Below are 15,896 nucleotides of genomic sequence, written 5' to 3'. Positions count from 1 at the left end.
AAAGACCAGCCCTCCAAATCTCAACCTGGGGCTGGAAGCAGTGCAACCAAGAGGAAAGCTATGAAATGAAGAGTATAACTCTTACTCTGGGGAATAATTTAATACATATTTGTGGGAAAATATATTTAATTTTTTTTTATATTCTGATGATGTTTAGGCCAGCAGAGAAGGCCTTGCAGGCCCTGACGGCCCACCACTGCATGTACATGTCAGTTGTTTTACTCTAGGATGTATACAGGCTTCACAAGACTCACCTGAAAGTCCCCCAGTATCAGTTGAGAATATGTAAGTATATGGAGGCTGGTAAGTGATAAAAATAAGGGGTTAAATACATGTAGAAAATCCAATAAAATGTTTCCTGATCTTTCTTATATCTCTCAGATATAGGATATACACTTCAGAAAAACTTTATTTTTTCGGGACTATCTCTTGTTCCACGTAGTGAATCTGTTATTCAATGTGTGTGTATGGGCTAATTGCACTAAGGCCAAATACAAATGTTCATTAATTTAATTTTTTAATTTTTAATAATTTTTACTTCAAGAGGATTTACATTTCAAAATCAAATTGCTAAATGATCCTTACTATGACCTTTTTAAACAATTCCATATAGTTTAGTAATATCCCACCCACCCCTCCCCTGTCTTAGACAGAGCTTAGACTCTTATGGGTTGAGTTGCATGTATTTCAAAATATCTACATTGGTCATTCCAAAATTGCTTTTTAATTCTGTCATGGAAATAAATGTATTTTCTATTACCAAGTCATTTACAGTTTCTATGCCTGTAGCTTTCCAGATAGACCAATTTATCGGTGAATTCTGAAAAGCTCTTTTTTGCTATCTTGAGTAAGGCAGCTCCAAAATGCAGGTGTTTCAGCCTAGCTCAGTGCTTTCTGTGGTGGTGGGGCAGCCAAAGGAAAATATGGAGCATAGGTGTTGTTAATGTTCTCTAGTTGCACCATGATTAGCTCAGTGTTCTGTCACTCGTGGGGACAGTACGTCACCGCCAAGTCTAAGGGTAGACCTCGAAAATTCAAGCTCCTTGGGTGCTGCCATAGAGTTACATTAGAAGTGCCCATCCAAGAAGGCTCAATGTCATTGGCCACAGATAAAATGACGTCAAATCTACGTTATATCTACAGTAGCTTTGATTGGACTGACTTTCAAAATCTTAGCTAGCAGTCGTCATCAAGAATCAAGTCGACAAATCCTTGTCATTTGAAGATAAATAATGAAGAGAAATTATAGATAAAACGTATCGGTGCTCATCGTCCATTGGACATAAACATGACACAACAAGTTGGAAATCGCAAATTCAACAATGAGTGGTTTGAAAGGAATCAGAGGAGTCTCTGTTCCAAGTTTAAAATGATAAACATTCAACATTGGCCATGTTGTCAATGAAGCATGATTTGTGCAGCGCTCAAAACAACTGTTAACTCGGAACTACGAAAACTTGACCTCAGTGAGTTCAAGACAACTGGGAATTCCGGAAAAAACAGGCTCCGACTGGGAAATACATTTTGAACGGTCATCCAACTCGGAATTGTAAGTCGGGAACTCTTTCTAGAGCTACGATCTGAAGATCAATTACGTCATCATGATTCGACCGTGTTTTTTTTCAGAGTTCCCAGTTGTCTTGAAAGCACCATAAATCCAGAGAATGCCGGGCTTTGATGACAAAATTTGCCCACGAAGGACCGCCGTGCCACCTTCCTGTTCAAATGAGCACAGTACAAGAAGATGAGTCCAAAAATGTCTTGTATGCTATTGCGTAAATTATGTAATATGGCAGGGAGATATGTATACTGTAGCTAAGAAAGTAACACTAAGTGTATGTTGTGTAGTAAGCTGTTAGTAGCTGTAACGGCTTTCTTCCTGGGATGAAGGAGAGGACCAAAATGCAGCGCGGTTATTGTTCAACATGTTTAATAAGACGATAAACGATGAACATTAACAAATAACAAAATAACAAACGTGAAAGCCGAGACAGTCCTATCTGGTGCAGAACACAAACACAGAGACAGGAAACAACCACCCACAATCCCCAACACAAAACAAGCCACCTATATATGATTCCTAATCAGGGACACCGATTGACAGCTGCCTCTGATTGAGAACCATATTAGGCTGGACACAGAAACAGACGAACTAGACACACACCATAGAATTCCCACCCAGCTCACATCCTGACCAACACTAAACAAGCAAAACACATAAGAACTCTGGTCAGGACGTTACAGTAGCTGTATGTGCCCACCCCTATAAGTTGGTCTATTTACCCCTCTTAATTTCGCCTACTGTTCTGACTTGGTGGTGCACATGCAGCCTATTACCTGTTTTAGAGAAATGTAATCATCGCATTTTGTAAGAGCTTTCATTGTCTACTTATATGCCCCCTTTATTTATCCTACGGTTCTGACTTGGTGTACAGGGAGAACACTGTAAGAACGGCCCATGTTCTGAATTCTGTCACTGTACATTTCAAAAGTGCTGAATAAATAGTTATATTGACTGCGTCTGACCTAGCTCGCTCATTAATGTTTTAATCGAAATGACGGATTGCCTCTTATCCGCTTGTCATCCCCTTATTCCATAGTTTGTACATCTGAAATGTCAATAGACACCACATTTGTTTAAGCAAGTCAGCCATATGAGCTATGTTATTTTAAAAGGCAGTAAAAGAGGCTGAATGAACGGTTTCGCTGCCAGACAAGGGACTGCTGTTGGGACAGCTTTATGTAGGCCCTAACAGTTTTTGGGCACCGTTTGTCACCGTTTTAGTGCAATTCATGTATTGTTTAGTTTTGTGTTGGGTAGTGACTTTGCTGGAATGCGTCCCACTTCTATAAAAAAACATTTTGCCCCACCAACATTTACATGCTGAAATCGCCACTGTATAGGGTTGTGTTTTTAAGGAGTGATATTGGTTCTGGGGATGAGCATACGCATCTTCACTGTGTACCCATTGTTTCTCTTTAGTGCATTTCACTATATGTCGCAAGTAAAATCCCTGGGTGGCGAGTCAATACACTTCCAAGTCTGGAAGGTTAAAACCACCCTCTGACTTAGGAAGATGTAAAACTTTCATTTTTATTCTATGATATAAAGTCTGTTATGTCCGAGTATCCTTTTTTAAAGAATGTCTTCGGTGGGGTAATTAGTATTACCGAGAATAAATATAAATACTTTGGGAGCCATGCCATTCTGAAGAGGTGTATTCTAACTGTAGGATTTATGGGAAGTTTGTTCCATTTCATTAGATCTGCTTTCATATTGTTGGGTAATGGGATAAAGTTGGCACTATGCGTTTGTGCAGGTAGTGTTCTCCTGGCATCCGCCAATCCCACATTCGTCCGTCGGACTGCCAGATGGTGGGGTGTGATTCATCACTCCAGAGAATGCGTTTCCACTGCTCCAGAGTCCAATGGGGCCTAGCTTTACACCACTCCAGCCGACGCTTGGCATTGCGAATGGTGATCTTAGGCTTGTGTGTGGCTGCTCGGCCATGGAAACCCATTTCATGAATGTCCCGACGAACAGTTCTTGTGCTGATGTTGCTTCCAGAGGCAGTTCGGAACTCGCGTATCAACCTCTCCTCTCATCATTAGTGGGACTCACACCTCCACCGTCCTCCTGACTGAGTCATCACTTTGGCCCTTCTCCAGCACGGATGAGCCAACTTTGGCCACGACCCAGTAGGGACGACCCTGGCTTGGCATCTGTCCAATCACGATGGAGAGAGCTCTGTATCTCTGAGGTCAGTCAAAGGTTGCCATTCAATATTCACATTTTCCCTGTTCCTCAGGCAGGTCATGTGTTTTGTTTGCAGAGTATTTTGTTTCTCTGTGTGTGCTTTGTTGTGTGTGTGAGAAGAGATTAGAGAGCGATACAGAGAAAGCAAGAGATTATTTATATTGCTCAGATAAGTGTAAATATCTTGACACACTATCGATGCTCCAGACTTTTGACTTCCGCACCTCAATCACCACAGAAAACCACCTGCGACAGAGCTATTTTTCTTATCGGTAAAATCAATTTGTTTCCCAACATTTACTTTGCTGTTTAACTCCTGAGCCATGCTCATTTGGGGGTCAAAGGTCATTAGCGTGTCAGGATGCCTCCCTCCACCACGGGCCTCTGCTATCCCAAGATGCCCTGGGGCTGCAGGTCATGCATGCTATACCCTGAGAAACTAGGCTGGAATGTTAATTAACCCAGAATCACAGACAGTGGTGTTTTTCTGCTGTTGAGCTGCCTGCCCGGAGAGACCCTAGAACGCCACACACACACGCACACACACACACACACACACACGCACGCACGCACGCACGCACGCACGCACGCACGCACGCACGCACGCACGCACGCACGCACGCACACACACACACACACACACACACACACACACACACACACACACGCACGCACGCACACGCACGCACACACACCAGCCTCGTTCAAAAGGCCTCAAGGCTACTGCCTGCTTCTCCTCAAGATGGAAATTCCACTAGCCACGTCTGGGATGCAAATGATCCTCTAGGTAATGCTTGTGGAGCCAGAGAGGGGTTAGGTACCCTTTAACCCTTTAACCCTGTTTGGTAAACCAGTCATACACTGAATGGACCAACAACCTGTTATGTAGGTTGGAATCGTTTGTTCCTCTGTGTTCCCTTTCCACACAAAAATGTAAATGGTCCTCCATTATGATGCAGGAGAGTGGCGTTCATTGATTCTACAAGGTAACGTTGTGTTTCTTCCCGGATATTTTGACTGTAATGAGCTTTGTACTGTTTCAAACGGCCTTTCTCTCCAACACAGCTGAACGAAGCGGAAACAACTAATATCCCCAGAAAATATAACGCCTGGGAAACACAGTAGCAGGTTGTGTGTGTGTGTGTGTGTGTGTGTGTGTGTGTGTGTGTGTGTGTGTGTGTGTGTGTGTGTGTGTGTGTGTGTGTGTGTGTGTGTGTGTGTGTGTGTGTGTGTGTGTGTGTGTGTGTGTGTGTGTGCCCGTGATGCTATGCTATTTTTCTCCTCTCTCCCTCAGCTCTCGACATTTTGCCCTCGGAGGAAAGGAGGAATTCAGCTTTGATTAATCATTACCATTGACAATAAAACTCACACTTCCGTTGACTCACGCTATTCAAATCCCCAGACTTTAGAAGGGGATAGAATAAAAATACAGAGGGCAGGGTGATTCTTCCTAGAAACGAACTCTAGGTCTCAGATTGTACAATACAACCAAAATAGCAAATTCTGTTCCCAGAATGTATGATACAACCCAATGTTGAACTAAATAGAACAGGGAAAGGGGAAGGGTTATATTGGGAAGAGACAGTCAGAGAAGGGGGGGGAGTATGTTGTCAGAGAGAGACTGAACAGTAGATATCTCAGATAGGCCTCACTCCCCCCTATCTAAGATATCTACTGCAGCCCTCGTTCTCCACATACAACACCCGTTCTGCCAGTCACATTCTGTGAAAGGTCCCCAAAGCACACACATCCCTGGGTCGCTCCTCTTTTCAGTTCGCTGCAGCAAGCGACTGGAACGATCTGCAACAAACACACAAACTGGACAGTTGTATCTCGATCTCTTCATTCAAAGACTCAATCATGGACACTCTTACTGACAGTTGTGGCTGCTTTGTGTGATGTATTGTTGTCTCTACCTTCTTGCCCTTTGTGCTGTTGTCTGTGCCCAATACTGTTTGTACCATGTTTTGTGCTGCTACCATGTTGTGCTGCTACCATGTTTTTGTCATGTGTTGCTGCCATGCTGTGTTGTTGTCTTAGGTTTCTCTTTATGTAGTGTTGCGGTGTCTCTCTTGTCGTGATGTGTGTTTTGTCTTATATTCATATTTTATTTATTTATTTATTTTTAATCCCAGCCCCCGTCCCGCAGGAGATCTTTTGCCTTTTGGTAGGCCGTCATTGTAAATAATAATTTGTTCTTAACTGACTTGCCTAGTTAAATAAAGGTTGAATAAAATAAAAAAATAAAAACAGTCATCCTGCTCTAACTGAATCATCAACCACAAAATGCCATCTCAAGAGCACAGACAGACACAGGGAGAGTCACGCTACTGCAACCCCTCTTTACCCCTCTTCTAGCCCAACTTCTCTCTCCACCCCCTCCATCCTAACCGATCCCCCTCCGCCCTCCACCCCCACCAGTCCCCCCTCTGGAGTAACCACTGCCACATGTTTAGGAAACAGGCCAGGGGTCTCTATGGATTCGCCCACTACAATCAGCCACCCAAACAAACCTGGCCTGGCTCTGGTCTGCTGATTAATCCCCATAGAACAGACAGAACAGACAGGCTGTATAAGGCTGTATAACAGCCCTCCACCTATGGGACGTGTAGGGTATGAGCAAAGAGTGAAAGGATCTGTTGAGCATATGACCCGAATACTCTTATCCACTTTGAGTAACAGACAGACAGGGACACCTGGTACCTTCTCTGATTTGCTGCTAATTGGTGGAGACCCTACACCTGAGGGACACTCCTCAGCCCCGCACAGCCACACTCCCTCACCTGAGCGTATCCACTCCATACGACGCCCGCTGAGACACACTGTCAACTGCTCATTAGCACCCCGCCAGGTGTACATACCTCCCCGTTTCTGCCCCTACACAGGGGGGTAAGAGGGGGGCTTCTGCCCTACAGATGGTGGTAAGACTGGGGGTTACATGAACCAAGACCCCCCTCGTTAGAATCAGCCTATGTAGTGAAGCTAAATATACCCCCAGCCTTACCCCACCAGTTACCCCACTCAGAGAAAAGGGAGATAAGGGTAGGGGATTCCATTTAGGCTTGGACCCCTTTCAGTGTGGTTGTACTTCTAGAGAGAAGGGGGCATGTGGAAGGGAGGATGGGGGTGAGGAGAGGGGCACGGGATAGTGAGGGGGTGTGTAAAGCGGGGGCTGCATCTGTCATTAGGAGTGTGTGTGCGTGTGTGTGCGTATGTGTGTGCGTGTGTGCATGTGTGTGTGTGTGTGTGTCTGTGATTGAAGTGAGGGAGGCTGTGTGTGTGTGTGTGTGTGCGTGTGTGTGCGTGTGCGTGTGTGTGTGTGTGTGTCACACACACCATGCAGTGATAGCCATTGTGTGTAGTGCTTTGGCTGATGATAATTCATTAGCTCTGATTTCATCCGGTTAACAAACTCATAAAGGACCTTTTGCAATATAATCAAGAGGGCTCCATGTGGATTTCTGCCCAAACGCAGCTAGCTAGCAAGTCCAAAGACCTAAATGAGCAAGACCGGCGAATAGATTGCTCATCAAGAATTCCTGTTGGTTGGAATGTGGTATGTACAGCCCTAGTCGTTGAGAAAGGACTCAAGGACTGGGTAGGAGTTGAACACAGTACATTATAGTGGTTTACACTTGCAGAAGTTGAATACCCAATCACTGAATATTTGCTGTTGTGTTTTCTTTGCCCTGATAAAAACCTAGGCCTACTTACGTGCCAAAACTCTTAATCCATTTTAGACAAATAAAGCACTTTGTAATTGGCAATATAACATACTGTATAAAAGTTTGCAGATACATTTTGTTTTCCAGTGTATGATAATTGAACATACCCATGGATGGTAGTGACCTTGTACATTGCTCAAGGTAGTGTTCAGTTCTATAGGTGTTGAATAATTAATTAACATAGCTATGTGTCTCTGAGCCCTGATAGGAACAGAGAGGGAGTAGAGCATTAATATTTGATCAGCTCTCTCTCCATCTCTATCTCCCCCTCTCCCCCCTCTCTCTCGACCCCTCACCCCTCCATCTCTCTCTCTCTCTCTCTCTCTCTCTCTATTTCTCTCTCTGTGGCTGTGTGGGTGTGATAGAGGACCTCTCACATGTGTATGTCAGCATCGTTAAGCTGACTAATAAGAGGGCGAGAAAGAGAGATGTGGTTGGGAGAGAGAGAGAGACAGACAGAGGGATAGAGAGAGAGTTGGATAGGTAGAATGAGAGAGAGAAGAGGGATGGATGGATATCTGTTGGTGACACATTGAGATCTACTATACACTCTTAAAATTAGTGGTGGTTCAATGTAGCAACCTTTATTTATTTAACCATTATTTAACTAGGCAAGTCAGTTAAGAATAAATTCGTATTTAATAAATCTACATCGGCCAAACCCGGACGACGCTGAGTCAATTGCGCGCCACCCTATGGGACTCCCAATCACAGCCGGTTGTGATACAGCCTGGATTTGAACCAGGGTGTCTGTAGTGACGCCTCAAGCACTGAGATGCAGTGCCTTAGACCGCTGTGCCACTCATGAGCAATGCCTCCTTGCCCGTCCAACATTTCCTGATCTCCAACCCCTTCTAATGCGACTAGCCCCGATACACCACCCTCTTTTTCCCCTGCCCCGCTACAAAGTTTCTCCCTGCAGGCGGTCACTGAGTCCGAGGTGCTAAAGGAGCTCCTTAAACTTGACCCCAAAAAAACATCTGGGTCAGATGGTTTAGATCCTTTCTTCTTTAAGGTTGCAGCCCCTGTCATCGTCAAGCCTATCTCTGACCTTTTTAACATGTCTCTCCTCTCTGGGGAGGTTGCCATTGCTTGGAAGGCAGCCACGGTGCATCCTTTATTTATAGGGGGAGATCAAGCTTATCTGTTTATCAAAAGTGTTGGAAAAACTTGTCAATAATCAACTGACTGGCTTTCTTGATGTCTGTAGTATTCTCTCTAGTATGCAATCTGGTTTCCGCTTAGGTTATGGATGTGTCACTGCAACCTTAAAGGTCCTAAATGATGTCACCATTGCCCTTGATTCTAAGCAATGTTGTGCTTTGACTTGGTCAAAGCTTTTGATACGGTAGACCATTCCATTCTTGTGGGCCGGCTAAGGAGTATTGGTGTCTCTGAAGGGTCTTTGGCCTGGTTTGCTAACTAACTCTCTCAAAGAATGCAGTGTTTAAAGTCAGAACATCTGCTTTCTCAGCCGCTGGGAGTACCCAAGGGAGTACCCTAAGGCTATTTGCTGAGTCAAATAGGAATCCTGATTTAATCAAGTGGTGATTAAAGAGCTAAGCCACGTGCCCTTTGTCAGTAACAACCACATCATCAACATTAAGGGACATAGGCAGCTGTTAGGAGGAGGGTTTATTCTCCAGGTCTTTAATTGTTTCCCAGAACTTCTTGGGGTTAGACCCACAGAGAGACTGCTCCTTAAAGTAACTAACGTTGGCCTTCAGGATAGCCTGAGTGCACTTATTTCTCATTTGCCTGAACAAGAGCCAATCAGCCTGAGTATTTGCGTGCTGAGCCTTTCGCCAAATGGAATTCTTGAGGTGGAGTAACTCTGCCAGATCACGGTCGAACCAGGGGCTGAACCTGCTTTAATTCAAATGTTCTTTATGGGGGCGTGTTTGTTAACAATACCACTGAAAATATAAAAAAAGCAGGTCCAAGCATCTTCGACAGAGGGGATCAAGCTAATTCTATACCAATTTACAGAGGCCAGGTCATGAAGGAAAGCTTGCTCATTAAAGTTTTTTAGCAAGCATCTATGACAAATCAGGACAGGTCATTTCACTGAGCAGCCATTATGAACACAGGCTGTAAAACAGTAATCACTAAGGTGATTACAGATAATACCAGACTGATACCTACCAGGATTATTTGTGAGGATAACATCAAGGAGAGTAGCCTTTTCTGGGTGTTTGGAGTCATACCTTGTGGGATTGGTAATAATCTGAGAAAGATTTAGGCAGTCCAATTGCTTTAGGACTTGGTCAGGTGGTTTAAGCATGTCCCAGTTTAGGTCACCTAGCAGGACAAATTCAGACTTAGTATAAGGGGCCAGAAGAGAGTTTAGGGCATTTAGGGTACAGGCCGGTGCTGAAGGTGTACAATAACACCCAGCAACAGTCAACAAAGGGCTAATTAAATATTTAATTCTTAAAACCAGCAAATCAAATTGTTTGGGGACAGACTTGGTGGAGACAACCGAGCACTGAAGGTGTTCCTTGGTAAATATTGCCACTCCACCACCTTTGGAAGATCTGTCTTGCCAAAAAAGGTTATAACCAGAAAGGTTAACATCAGTGTTCAAAACACTCTTTCTTAACCACGTCTCAGTAATGACCAACACATCTGGATTGGAGCCGTGAACCCACACTTTCAATTAGGTATGTATGATATATCGGTAAGCATATTGGAATCGGCCGATATTAGCTAAAAATGGCAACATCGAGCATCTGCTATTTTTCAGATGTTGCCCTCCCGGAGTTACACAGTATTGTTGAAACACACATCCATGAGCTACTTGTTATTTGTGTCACTGCTATTAGCTTCACGACTGACATTTGGACCAGCGATGTCAGCCCCATGAACATGCTGAGTCTGACAGCACAGTGGGTCGACGAGGATTTCGTACTGAGGAACGCCGTATTGCATGCTCAAGAATGTGCTGGTTCTCATACCGCTGCTGTCATTTCAATGGCATTTGAGAACATGTTTGAAACTTGGAAACATGAACACAATCCTAGCTCCATTCGAACAACTGACTCGAGAAATAAGCTCATCAACTGCGTCTACCACAGACGTGATACCTCTGTCATGGCTTTGAAACGCCTGCTCAACAGAACTGCTGACACAGATTGTGGTGTTCACTTGGAAAAGTACTCTACTAGAGGCTGTGACCTACGATTCCGTGGCATTCTCTCTGAGCCGCTTTACTGTGTCACCACCATGCTCGATGCTAGGTACAAGGACCGCTACTTCGATGCAGACAAGTAACAGGGTTTACGTGAAAGGTTACAGACACAGCTGGACAAGACGGAAATGGACACAGTGACAGTGCGCACCAGGGAAGAGAGGCCACGGACAGACAGAGCTGAAACTCCACTGCTTGACATGTATGCTGAAATCCTGGTGGAGAATGAAACGACTGAACAAATGAACAACAAAACAGCACAGCAAGTAAGTGAAAGAAATAGGTTTTGATGGGGACATACGGGGACATACGTAAATGCAACAAAATAACTTTTTGGTCATTGTGTGTGTGTGTGTGTGTGTGTGTTTCAACTATTTAACTGTACTAGAATACTTAAAAGGGCACTACATTTTTTATATATCTGTTACCGGTATTGGGATTCTTGGCAAGGAAAATATTGGATATCAGTATTGGTCAAAAATGTCATATCGGTGCAACCCTACTTTCAATTGATCAATTTTAGGTAATAAGCTTCTTGCAGAAACCCAGGCATTTACGAGACCAGAAATCAGTGAAGCATATATCAGAGCATAAGTCAGAATTTGGGCTAGCAACAGTAGATGGGCCAGTGTGTACATGCACATTTCCAGATATCATGAGCAGTAATACAATCAGGGCACAGCAGAGGACAGGGAGAGCTCTGCAGTTTAAATTTTTTATGACATTTTAATGTACATCAGATAACAACAAGATCATATTGTACAGCAATTTCATCAGGTAACAAGAATACAAAGCCGGCGAGAGGTGGTTAGAATAGGATGGGAGGCCAAGAGTCCGTGTAATCAATAGAGAGTCAGAGTCCCGAATGTGGGAACAAACATAGTCTGTCCCACGGTCTGGTAAACAAGCAAGTTCATAGTCAACAAAGCACACAGGAGTCATGATGCAAATAGCATAAAGCACAAGAAAAAAATATAACGACTTGGGGCTAGCCATTGTAAGTTCATAGTCACTCGCCCCAACAATGTGTGTGTGCTGGAGGTGAGCGAAATCTGAGGAGAGAGGGAAGTGTGTGGCGGGGGTACCTGTACCAGACAGGCCGAGACAGGACAGGGCAGACGGTGAACAGATCGCCAGGTGGAATCCAAGCTGCAGTGCAGTAGGCAACGGGAGTAGGTGTCACACCCACTTGGGAGAAGCTTTTTCGGGAGGCAGATTTCTTGTAGAAAATCTAGCTAACTAACGTGCTAGCTAGCTAACGTAACTAGCACGTCTCTGCCCACTGTTTTTTTCCCCTACCAGAACCCTGGCGTGGAGGCATGGCTTAGTAGGGGAGGGGCTTTAAGATATATATTTTTTGGGCCACCCGTAAGCATAAATCTCATTCCTGTTGATCATGATAAGTTTATAAACTGAAAAATAAAATTATCCTTGAATATTGATCTATATTACATGTTTTTGTATAACATAAACATTGCTAATAACATATACTAATAAAATGGTAACTATTCCAATTTTGGGAGTTGCATAGGCTCTTGGGGAAATCATATACAGCTGTTAGCCTCATTGACACTACAAAACTGTCAGTGTTAACATGTGCTGACAATACAACAGAACACATGAACAGGAATTCATGTCATTTAATGGCTAACAGCGGCGCATGAAAAATTACTGTTGCTTCTACATTGATAAAGTTTGATCATAAAGTTACTGGTCTCCTCGCCCATGTCAAACACTTGGATTCAGGAGGCGCGATCATCACCCTAACTCTCATTTTTATACACCAATGGTAACATTATATTCTTTTACCTCATTTATACTGAACAAAAATATAAACACAACATGCAACAATTTCACAGAGTTACAGTTCATATAAGGAATTAAATTCATTAGGATCTAATTAATGGGCAGGGGCACAGCCATGGGTGGGCCTGGGAGGGCATAAGCCCACCCACTTGGGAGCCAGACCCGCCCACTGGTGAGCCAGGCCCAGCCAATCAGAATGAGTTTCTCCCCACAAAAGGGCTTTATTGCAGACAGAAATACTCAGTTTCATCAGCTGTCCGTGTGGCTGGTTTCAGACGATCCTGCAGGTGAAGAAGCCGGATGTGGAGTGGCCTTTTATGGTCTCCAGCACAAGGGGCACCAGTGTAATGATCAAGCTGTTTAATCAGCTTCTTGATATGCCACACAGCTCATGAAACATGGGACCAACAATTTACATGTTGCGTTTATATTTTTGTTCAGTATAAATAAGTACTGTCTTAATTAAAAGTTGACACTATTAATTTATGGCAAAGATACTTATGTGTTTCCCCTTTCATCTGTGTCTGGTGTTCGCTAGTTACTGGCGAGCTAGGTCTTCAGCCAGCATGGAAGAAAAAGGGGAAAAGGGTCATTCAAAACTCTGACGCAGTTGTCATGTCAACACATCCGTCAGTGTTGCTGTGAACCGCATCACAAGAGACATGCCAAATGGGAGAGGTACAGTATAGAAAACCCCCCATTTAGAATGCAATTTCAATGCTGTTTGACTTGCTTTGTGTGTCACCAAATTTGCTTGAGACAGTTTTACTGCAACACTGCTCACTGCATACAGCAGGTGTTTCAAAGAGATGTCAGTCAAGGCCAGTTCATGAACGGAAGCTTTCCACCCACTCAGCCTGCCTTTTCAAACTTCCCAGTAGTTAGCCAAGAGAGAAGTAATACAAAAAAATATATATAGCATTTCTATCCCCAAAAATATTTTATGGGTGATATTTTAGTCACTCAAAAGGCTATTTTACATGGAAATCAGAATGACTGTTTGGGACCTTTAACATGTGATGACAATACAACAGAACAGATGAACAGTAATGACATTAGTCACGTGTCCCAAAAAATATCTATCTGAAAGCCACGCCCCTACACCCCCAGTGTTCCTCCACGAACCCGTTGTTACATTGAACCATTAAAGGTTCCTCCAAGAACACCTCAGCTAACCAAAGGTGTAAATATGAACCATTGACTAGCAATGGTTCCTCGAGGAACTCCGGGGTTCCAGGAGTCACCACTAATTCTAAGAGTGTAGGTCATCTCAGGACAGAGCAGTGAATCTAGAGGACACTGTGTTGCTTTGTACAGTTTATATGGGTCAGAAATGTTTACGATTACTAACAGTAGGAAGTTACAGCCTCCAGGTATCAATATTTTAGTTTCCACATGGACTTTCAGTGAGAACTCACCATGCTGATCAATTTTGCATCCGAAGTTAAACAGGAACGATCAGATTAATAATTTAGAAAAAATCTGCCAGTAATTCCATGCCATTCGAGCTGCACTGTTTTTTGTGTGATGGAAAAACAGGACATGTTGTTAATGCGGGCCCTTGAGGGACCTGGGATTGAACCCTATGAGTTACTTTTCTCAGCAGTTGTTTACAGTACAGTGAATACAGTGATGAATGTGTTGATGGTAATGCTTCCAGTCAACTTCCATTCTCCTCAAAGAGTGGCTGAATATATTTCTCTCTTCAGTGTGCTCCTCTATTTATGCACCTTGGTTGGAGCAAGGTCATAAGTCTAAAGTGTTCTGGGTATGTTTTCAATGCATGATGATAGAATACATTGTATTGTGTGTGTGTTTTGTGTGTTGTGTCTGTGTATTGGGTTGGTCTTTCTGCTGCTTTAACAGCTTGTTACAGTTAGCCTATGCTACAGTTATGGTATCCAGTCTGTCATATGGGAGATTATCCCTCTTTCCCATCTTCCCCCTCATCCCAGAGTCTGACTTTATCAAAGGTGTTGGTCTTCTGATCCCATACCTGATCCAGACCTAGAGGTCTGCTAACTGCTAGCCCCTGCTAACTGCTTGCTTGCTAACCCGGTCTGCTAACTGCTAGCTCGTTTAGCCCCGGCCTACTAACTGTTAGCGTGTTAGCATCGGCCTGCTAACTGTCTGTAAATTACTACAACTACAATACCTCTTTCGCCATCTGGCTTGGATCCTTAGTCGACACGGCGCCCCGCCGCACCACCACGACAGGTCTGCCGACGAATACTCCATCCGCTGTGCCTTCAACCGGCCTCCGTCGGACGTCGGAGCAGACCCTTCTACTAGCCCCGGGCTACTAACTTTAAACGCTGTGTCGCCCGCGTGCTAGCGTAGTATCGACTACTCCGCGGCTTCCCTGTTCCTTCTATTGCTGCCCCCTGGACCCTATGATCACTTGGCTACATAGCTGATGCCCGCTGGACTGTCCATTAATCACGGTACTACATTCTGTTTATTTATTTATATATAAAAAAAATGTTTTATTTATCTGTCGGCTCCAGTTAACCGACCCTCTCTGCCCATTCATCGCCATTTTACCTGTTGTTGTTTTAGCTGATTAGCTGTTGTTGTCTCACCCGTTGTTGTCTTAGCTAGCTCTCCAAATCAACACCTGTGATTACTTTATGCCTCGCTGTATGTCTCTCTCATATGTCAATATGCCTTGTGTACTGTTGTTTAGGTTAGTTATCATTGTTTTAGTTTACAATGGAGCCCATAGTTCCACTCATTATACCTCTGATACCTCCTTTGTCCCACCTCCCACTCATGCGGTGACCTCACCCATTATAACCAGCTTATCCAGAGATCCAACCTCTCTTATCATCACTCAGTGCCTGGGCTTACCTCCGCTGTACACGCACCCCACCATACCCCTGTCTGCACATTATGCCCTGAATCTATTCTACCACGCCCAGAAATCTGCTCCTTTAATTCTTTGTCCCCAACGCTCTAGGCGACCAGTTTTGATAGCCTTCAGCCGTACCCTCATCCTACTCCTCCTCTGTTCCTCGGGTGATGTGGAGGTAAACCCAGGCCCTGCGTGTCCCCAAGCACCCTCCTTTGTTGACTTCTGTGATAGAAAAAACCTTGGTTTCATGCATGTCAACATCAGAAGCCTCCTCCCTAAGTTTGTTTTACTCACTGCTTTAGCACACTCCGCAAACCCTGATGTCCTTGACATGTCTGAATCCTGGCTTAGGAAGGCCACCAACAATTCTGAGATTTCCATGCCCAGCTACAACATTTTCCGTCAAGATAGAACTGCCAAAGGGGGAGGAGTTGCAATCTACTGCAGAGATAGCCTGCAAAGTTATGTCATGCTATCCAGGTCTGTGCCCAAACAGTTTGAACTTCTAATTAAAAACATTAACCTCTCCAGAAATAAGTCTCTCACTGTTGCCGCCTGCTATCG

This window comes from Salvelinus namaycush, chromosome 26, assembly GCF_016432855.1.
Source record: "Salvelinus namaycush isolate Seneca chromosome 26, SaNama_1.0, whole genome shotgun sequence".
NCBI classification, from domain to species: Eukaryota; Metazoa; Chordata; class Actinopteri; order Salmoniformes; family Salmonidae; genus Salvelinus; species Salvelinus namaycush.
Note: the sequence above shows the minus strand (reverse complement) of the source record.